Genomic DNA, 9,173 nt, shown 5'->3' on the forward strand with positions numbered 1-9,173 from the left:
TATTTTTTTATTCTATTTTCTTAAAGATTTTATTTATTGACTTGAGAGAGAGAGAGAGCACAAGCAGGGAGAGCAGCAGAGGGAGAGGGAGAAGCCAGACTCTCCGCTGAGCAGAGAGTCCAATGTGGGGCTCGATCCCAGGACCCTGGGATCATGACTGAGCCAAAGGCAGATGCTTAACCAACTGAGCCACCCAGGCGCCCTCTGCTTTTTTTATTAAAGCCATTTTCTTTGTGAGTGATAATCTCTGTGGTTTTGACTTGCCTTTCCTAACTTATAACGATGTTGAGTGGTGTGTGTGTGTGTGTGTGTGTGTGTGTGTGTGTGTGTGTGTGTGCTTATTACCATTTCATATATCTTCATTAAAGAAATATCTATTCAAATCTTTGGCCCACTTTTATAGTTGGGTTGTCTTTTTATTATTGTTTTAAGAGTTCTTTATACATTCTGGGTACAAGTTCTTTATCAGAGGTATGATTTTCAAATATTTTCTCCCGGTCTGTGGGATGTCTTTTCACTTTCTTGATGATGTCATTTGCAGCACAAAAATTTTTAATTTTGATGAAGTTCAACTTATTGATCTTCTTCTTATTGCTTGTGGTTTTTTGGTGTTGAATCTAAGAAATTATTACCTAACCCAAGATCATGAAGATTCACTCCTGCATTTTCTTCTAAGAGTTTTATAATTTTAGCTCTTACATTTAGGTAGAGAATCAATGATTTCCCTGAGGAACCCTGGATCCTGGTTCCTTTCAGAGGCAAATAATGTTTAGATATCACAAGCTGGATTCCAGGGGTGCACATTGCTACAGAATTCTCATGACTTGTTTTTCCAGTGGACAAAGTCTGGAAATAAATGACACATACACACACACACACACATACACACGCACACAGTGAATTTGAATCAATATTGATATTTTTATTTTAAGGTTATAGAGTTTTATATAGACTTACTTAGCTTTTATATTTTATAATTTTGTCTTTTTTCTCTACTCAAAAATTTATGGTTTCCAAAGATATCATTATAATTGTTTATTTTTTTAATTTTTTTAAGATTTCATTTATTTATTTATTTGACAGAGAGAGACACAGCCAGAGAGGGAATGCAAGCAGGGGGAGAGGGAAAGGGAGAAGCAGGCTTCCCGCTGAGCAGGGAGCCCGATGTGGGGCTTGATCCCAGGACCCTGGGATCATGACCTGAGCCGAAGGCAGACACTTAATGACTGAGCCACCCAGGTGCCCCTATTTTATTTATTTTAAAATATACCTATAATAATTTCAAAATTATAAGAATATTACCATTAAAATTAAGAATATTGAATAAAGTTTAATTTTTTTTATCATTTGAATATACTACACTAAGGATATCCAATCAAGTATTGTACTTCAAAGTCAATTAAAGTAATGCTCTTCTCTGTGTGTGGTTATTCGTCCAACTGAGATACAGTTAGGCTCACTTGCTTCAGGGAATTTTCATATTTAAATTTATGTCTAGATACAAATCAATTGTGTTGATTATTTTTAACTAGACTGCTTCACAATTGTTTTCAATCATGTTAGATAGTTACACGGCTCCGTAACAAGATGCACCACAAAAACCTTGCTTCCATCCCTGTCCATTCATTTTGTTCCTTTACTCCCCCTGAAAGTAACCAATTTTATTAATTTTGAGGTTATTTTCCATTATATATTTTTGAAAATATAAGCAAGTAACACATATTAATATTTGTATTTCCATCACCTTCTTAGATAAAAATTAGCATACTTGCTTTTTTCACTTAACAACAGAACTTAGATAAAACTACCAGTAGAAAGATATCACCCTCATTCATTTTGTAATTAAGGTTCTCCAATACGTGAATGTACCAAGTAGTCTACTGATTGATATCTGAGTTAATTCTATTCTTTGGTATAATAATTAGTACCCTTCTCAATAGCCTGTGGAGTCCTCACTCTGTATTTTTTTCAACTTATTTTATTTTAATGTTATGTTAATCACCATACATTACATCATTAGTTTTTGTATTTTTGCCAGTACATCCAATATATTCGGAATATATTCTTAGATATGGGACTGCTGAATACAGCAAACGCAGTCTATGCTCCCTTGCAATCTCCCTTCTTCCCACTCTTGTGTGCTCCTTCCTCAGCCCCTTTGAGTGAGTCTTTGCTTCTTTTTTTAAAAGATTTTATTTATTTATTTTATAGAGAGATAGAGAGAGAGAGTACAAGCTGCGGGGAGGGGCAGAGGAAGAGGGAGAATCCTAAGCAGCTTCCACGCCCAGATGTGGAGCATGATGTGGGGCTTGATCTCAAGATCCTGAGATCATGACCTGAGCTGAAATCAAGAGTCAGACCCTTAACCAACTGAGCCACCCAGGTGCCCCGAGTCTTTGCTTCTTACGGTCCTCAGCTGCAACCAGAGGATGCCCTCAGGACACTGGAGCAGGCACCACTGAATTTACGTCCTTCCAGGGAGGCTTTTTGCAAAGGATGAATTGGTGTCAAAGTGTGAAAGCCTAGGTGTCCCTGCGAAATCAGACAGAAACTTCTTTCTGAAAAGTTTGTCTGAAAGTGAATACTTGCACGACATCTTCATTTTCCTTGCCCTCGCTCCCTTGGCAGTTTCCTAGGACCACTTCCCTAATTACCCATTTGTACGTGAATCTTCTCTTCTGAGTCTGCTTTTAGAGAACTGGACTCAAGATTTTGAGTATATGTAATTTTGCCAGATATTACCAAATTTCCTTCCACACAGGATGTACCATTTTGCATTCCTCTTAGTGATGCACAAGAGTGCCTGTTTCTACAGATCCTCACCAAAACAATGTGTTGCCAAATTTAATTTGAAATTTTCAAAATAGGTAAGCCATTTTACATATTTAGAAGCTGTGATCTTTAAAAAAAAAAAACAGACTTATTTACATCTTCTATTAGATGCTAAGTTATCTTGATAAAATATAATGGTAAGGTTCAAGGCATTATCAATAACCAGACAATCACATTCTCCCAGTTGATCTCTCTCAACATACTGAATGAAATAATTAGCATCAAAAGAGAAACAGAATTTGAAGTCAGTCAATTAATTCACAGCAGTTTTAAGCACCTATAAATTATCTAAATATAAAGAATAGCAACACATAAATTAAAATAGAGAGAGTACAGTTAATAATGCAATATAATAACATAAGTGGCCACACTCCTAAAAACAGAAAAGATTTTATACTCAAACCACAATCTAGTATAAATGTTAACTCTTCTTTTATTCAACAAATACTTACTGAATATTACCACGTACCAGGCATTAATTTAAGTGTTCAGAATACCATCAGCACACAAAACAGACATTCTAGGGAGACAATAAACAATAGCCATAAGAAATAAGTCAACTATGTAGAATGTCAGAAATAGAAAAGTCCTAAGAAAAAAGTAATAAAGTGGGGCAAGGGGGATTTGGATTGCAGGATCAAAGTTTGTGACTTTCAATATGGTTGTCATGGCCGGCCTCATGGAGAATGAGACATTTGAGCAGCCTGGAAGGAGGTTAACCATGTTAAGTGTTAACCATGCGGCTGTCTGGGTGAGGAGGCTCACAGGCAGAGGGAGCAGCTGGTGCCCATGTTCTAAGGCAGCAATGTGAGTGGGGCGCTGGAGGAATAGCTAGAAGGCCAATGTGACTGTAACAGAATGAGAGGGAAAAGAGGAGATGAGGTCATAGAAATAAGAGAGGGCATGTTCTTTAAGGACCTTGTAAGCCATTGTAAGTACTTAGCTATTTGTGATGAGTGAAATAGACATTAAAGGTTTTGCACAGAGGAATGATAGGATCTGAGTTAAGTTTTGACAGGATCACCCTGAACTGTGTTACTAGAATGTGGGGCAGGGGAGGGGCAGAGACAGAAGTTAGGAGAACAATTCAGAGGTTATACAACACCCGAGAGAGAGCTGGTGGTAACTCGCACCAGGCAGGAAGTGCCGGAGGAGGTGAAACACTTTGATTCTGGGTAAAGTTTAAGACAGAGGCAACAGTATTTCCTACCAAATTAAGTGTGGAGTGGGAAGGAATGAGAGGAATTAAAGATGATCTCAAAGGTTTTTGGTTTGATCAACGGGGAGAATGGAGTTGCCACCATGAGATGGGAAAGCGTAGTGGTGGAGTTTTGAGGGAGGTGATAAGGCTAGCAGTTGTGCACAGAGCATAAACCCTACTTCCGGGTTAAAACAATGCATGGCCTCTGAAATTAAAGTTCAGATTAAAATTTCCTTTAAGTTAGGAATTGCATCTGACAGCATTTTAGTTCCCACAAATGCCTAGTACAGGACATTACACATGGAAGGTGTAAGATGAATATTTGCTGAATGAAATAAATGCACTCAGTCCTTCCAAATTTCTCACCACAGTGTGCGTGAAATATAGGAACATAGCCTGTCTCAAATTCATTGCTAATAATTTGTGCTCTATTTTAAGTGATAGAACAATTTTTGAAAAATTGGTAAAATAGCCAAACTGATAATACTTTATAATACTTATAAAAGATAATCTAAAAATAGTACCATAAAATGTGTATATAAATGTATATAATAGTTTTCAACATTCCCACTAATAGTTCTGCATTTAACATAGGCAGGTATAATTCATTTAAAAATACATTTCTTACTGTATTTAAGTAAAACCTAAATAAGTTTGAAATGTATCTCTAAGTTTGGTAGCCATCCATTCTACACAAAGTTCCATGTTGTTTGTTTTCTAAATCAAAATGTACATGCCTGTTCAGTAACTACAAATATATGTAAAATAACAGAAAGACAGCCATGCACTTACAGTATCTTATTTCTATATCTCTTAACAAAACCCTATATTCACACAATACTTCTTGGATTTCTTTCTCATATTATTCTACAACACCATGGAGGAAATGTGCATACAATTCCAATTATTTAAAAGTGAGGTTCATGCAAAAAATGGTATTGAGCATCTTTTCATTTTAATAGATGATAATTAAATTTATAAAGAACTTGGATTCCCCAAATAGAGCTGTATCAATGCATGATCTATAGATACATTGCTGTGCAAAGAATTAATGTTCAGATATTTCTTCCTTTATGTTTTCCAAATTATAATACTTAAAGCAAAACATTCCTTGAAAAAAATAAAGAACTTAAGTCTCTAGAAAGTTTGCTGCAATGTTGGCTGATAAAGAAAGAGTTAAATTGAACTTTGGATATATGTTAGTCATAACATAATCTCTTGATATATTAGTAGGTCAATAGTTCAGCCAAGAAAGGGACTCTAACTTGGGCAGACACTAATTAAAAGAATCAATTCTTATCCTACTACATACGTCCAATCATATTAACACATTTCTAGATTTCTTACTCAGTGGACTAGTCAAGATTAAAGGATTTGCTAATATGAAGGAACAGAGTATGCTTCCAAACTGACTGAGCAGATTTGTGAACAAATTAGTTCATTTAAAATTGACAGTGAAAGATTGATTTTGCACAGAATGAGTTACCTAAGGTATTCATCATTTCCTCTGCCTCTGCACACAAGACAGAGATCCATTTCCTTCACTTTCTGATTGTAATAGGGCTGCTTACTGAGCACCTTTATTTTATAGTCCTGATTGCAGCCTGTCATTCTTTTTAATTCAGACATATTTTAGCCTCTTAGACAGACCTTCAGAAATAACTTCCTTAAAAGCCTCAGTAAAATGACTCACTACGTGTTGTTCAATTCAACTATACTATAAATTATAATACAGGGGAAAGTTCTAATTGCACAAAAGATCCAATTACTCATAAGGCTTTTGGACTCATTATTCCAATGCAGGGGTGAGCAGGAAATCCAGATGCAGCAACACTTTTCCAAAGCTGAAGGTCAATAACTCTACAACTCCTATAAAATCTAAGATACTTGATATTTGCTATATATTAGTAAATATCCAGTAATAAATATTTTACAAAAAAGTTTATAAACTATACACACACACAAAAAATGTAACCAGAAATGATGAAATTGTTGAGGAATTCATTTTTAAGTCTAAGAAAATAAAAGCAAAACCTTGTAGAGGAAGAAAAAAAATAGAACACAACAATGACAACAACAAATTTAGGAAACAAGAATTCAATTAAAACAAATCCAAAGAAAATGTTATGAATTCGTGCTATTTTATTACAAAGAACTAGACTTCAGATATTGGAAACAGAAATTATGGTAAGATGACATACGTAGGGGGTAGAATTTTTAAGACTTGTTAATTAGTTAAATTTGGGATGGTGGGAGAGTGGGGGGAGAAGTCGAGGTTAACTATTGGAGGGGGGAGGATTTGGGTAACTTGGCCCATGCCAGTGCCCACTCATTCAAATATGGGGGAGAAATTAGAGGAGAAACGATTTTGATTTTTGATATCTGGAATATCTATGGGAAGTAAAATGGAGATATCTACAAGGGATTTGGATAAACAGATCTGTGTTCACAAGTTATATGCAAGTGTACTATTATCTCTATTTTGCAAGTGCTCAGAGAGAAGATTCAGTTTTCCACAAGGTATCACAGTCAATCAACACTGGTATCAGATTATCTGTTTTAGATCAAATGTTCATTTGTCCATGATAAGAGGGTGGTGTGTGTGTGTGTGTGTGTGTGTGTGTGTGTGTTTAAAACAACACAGATGTCAGGTAAGGAAATCTGGTGGCTTCCCCAAGATTTCTGAGTAATCCTAGGGATATTTCACGTCCACTTTTGGTTCATTTTTGGTGCATTTTAACATCCATGTCCTGTTTGATTTGTTCCATTCCTGGCTGCTCAGGGAACTCAGCTCCCATCACCAAGTCAACAAACCATACCTATATCTGCACCCATACATTTCTGTCTTTCCTTCTGTTATAAATATGTCACAGTAACAAAATCATCATGCTCTAGTCCAACTCCCCCACATGTATACTAGCTGCCAACCCTACTCCCCTACTCAAGAACCTCACTCCTGTAGTGGTCTCCTCTTTTTCCTAGTCATGTGACTTTCCTCACTATCAGATTGTTTTTCCATTAGCATAAAAATAAAATTTAATAAAAACAACTATTCCTCTATTAATTCCTATCAAAAATAATTCCTAATAATGGCCATCCACAAAAAAGCCCCCAACACACACACACCCTCCAGCTTACCCGTTGTTGCTTTCTTGCCCTCACAGACATTCTCCACCCTACCACCAGAATTGCCTTGTAAAACACAAATTTGATCATGTTACTCATTGCTCAAAAGCAGAGTAAAATCCGTTGTCACTCAGAGTAAAATTTAAAGTCCTTATAATAGACTAACAAGGCCCTACATGATCAGTTCTCCTGTAAATACTTTGACTTCAGAGAATAACACTCTCCTTCTTGCTTACCCGATTCCTTTCATCCTGGTTTCCTTGCTGTAATTGGAACATTCCAAGTATGATCTACTGCGAGACCTTCACTTTTGCTATTCCATTCACAAGAATGCTTTTTGTCCAGAAACCTTCATGATTCCCTCATGATTCCTCACTATTTCAGGCTCTGCTCAAATGTTACCTCTATTCATTTGAATATGGATTTGGCTGTTGTCACAAAGGAAAACATAGCAATCATTTTAAAAAGATGGACGATAGAAATTTATCTCTCTTTCACGATATTAGTGGTCCTAGACTGTTATTACTGCTCTATAGTATTAGACAATGAGACATCTTTAATCATGTTGCTTAGCCATCCTCAAAGTGCAGCTTCCACCCTGAAGCCTAGGACAGCCACTACATCTGCCGCCATGTTCACCTCTCAGACATTGGGAAAGAAGAAAAGGCAAGGGGAGGTAAAGCTCAGTTGCACATATCACTTCTCATGATATCCCATTAACCAGTGCTTACTCACCAACTGCAAGAAAGACTGGGGAATGCAATCTTAACAGTGTGATTCTGTGGCCAGCTAACATTCAAGTGTCCTACAACCAAAAGAAAAAGGAAATGCGGACATTGGGAGACAACCAGCAGCTTTCGTCATATTACCTTATCAGAGAAGTTTCCTTGGCCTACCTATATAAAATAACACTTCTTTCTTCACTCCACAATCACCTTTAATCTGCTTTATTTTCTTTATAGCACTCATATAAATATACCTTATAAAATATACCTTATGTCTTTCATGTTTACTTACTAAATTATTTTCTGTTTCCCACCACTAAAATGTAAGGTCCTTCAGGGCAAGAATTTTATATGTTTCAATCTTGGCATCCCCACAGATATAGACCCTCAACAGATATATTTTGAATGAAGAACTCTGATTATTCCTGAACTCACTAGATCCTCTCTCACTCCCATGTGATTTCCCATCCTGCTTTCTATTTGAGATTTCCTTTCTCCCTTTACTTGCCTAATACTAATGTCTCTTTAGGATTTAGATTCAGACTCAGGCATTAGCACCACTGTGAAGACTTCGTGAATTTTTTAGGCATCCATTCTGTGTGCACATCTCTAACCCTGAATTATGGTCCTCTATGCCAGCATCGGTCTTTATTATTATAAACTCCTTGAGGATGAGAAATCATCTCGTATTTGTAACAGAGGCTCTCTATTAGTCAGGACTCTTAGCTGCAATTGGCAAAAACTCGTTTGAAACTGCTTCAGTTAAAGGGAGTTTATAAAACCAGCTGAGGGTGAGGGAGGGGTTGTCTTATGTGACTCCAAGAGCAACAAGACTGCATCCCCCTTCACCTTGATCATTTCCAGTGGAAATGGAAACTCTCATGAAGGAAGCTGGCTATGAGCCTGAAGTTCCCTTTATACTTGCCATATGTTTAATAATGTTTTTCTTCTCCTGGATTAAAAGGTGAGGGAAAAATGTGACTCTCAAGAAAGTTACCCCAAAATTTTTGGATACCTTTCTGGTATACTTTTTTCTGGGAAAAAAAATCAATATATAAGCATGTAATAATTCAAACATGTAACGCCTATGGGAAATATTCACCTAAAAATAGTCTCCACTTGTTTAATATTGGTCATAAAGGCCAGAACCTGACCTATGAAAACTATCTCAAATTAGGTAATAAAGTTTTGATTAGATGTTATCCCTGCCAATCATTTTTACCTTAAAGTCATCATGAGAGAGGCTGAATATCCCACCTCCTTCAAAGTAGAAGCCCAGCCTCCCTGCC

Source organism: Eumetopias jubatus, unplaced genomic scaffold, assembly GCF_037043125.1.
Source record: "Eumetopias jubatus isolate StellerSeaLion01/CBP00866 unplaced genomic scaffold, mEumJub1_p1.0 scaffold_1, whole genome shotgun sequence".
Taxonomy (NCBI): Eukaryota; Metazoa; Chordata; class Mammalia; order Carnivora; family Otariidae; genus Eumetopias; species Eumetopias jubatus.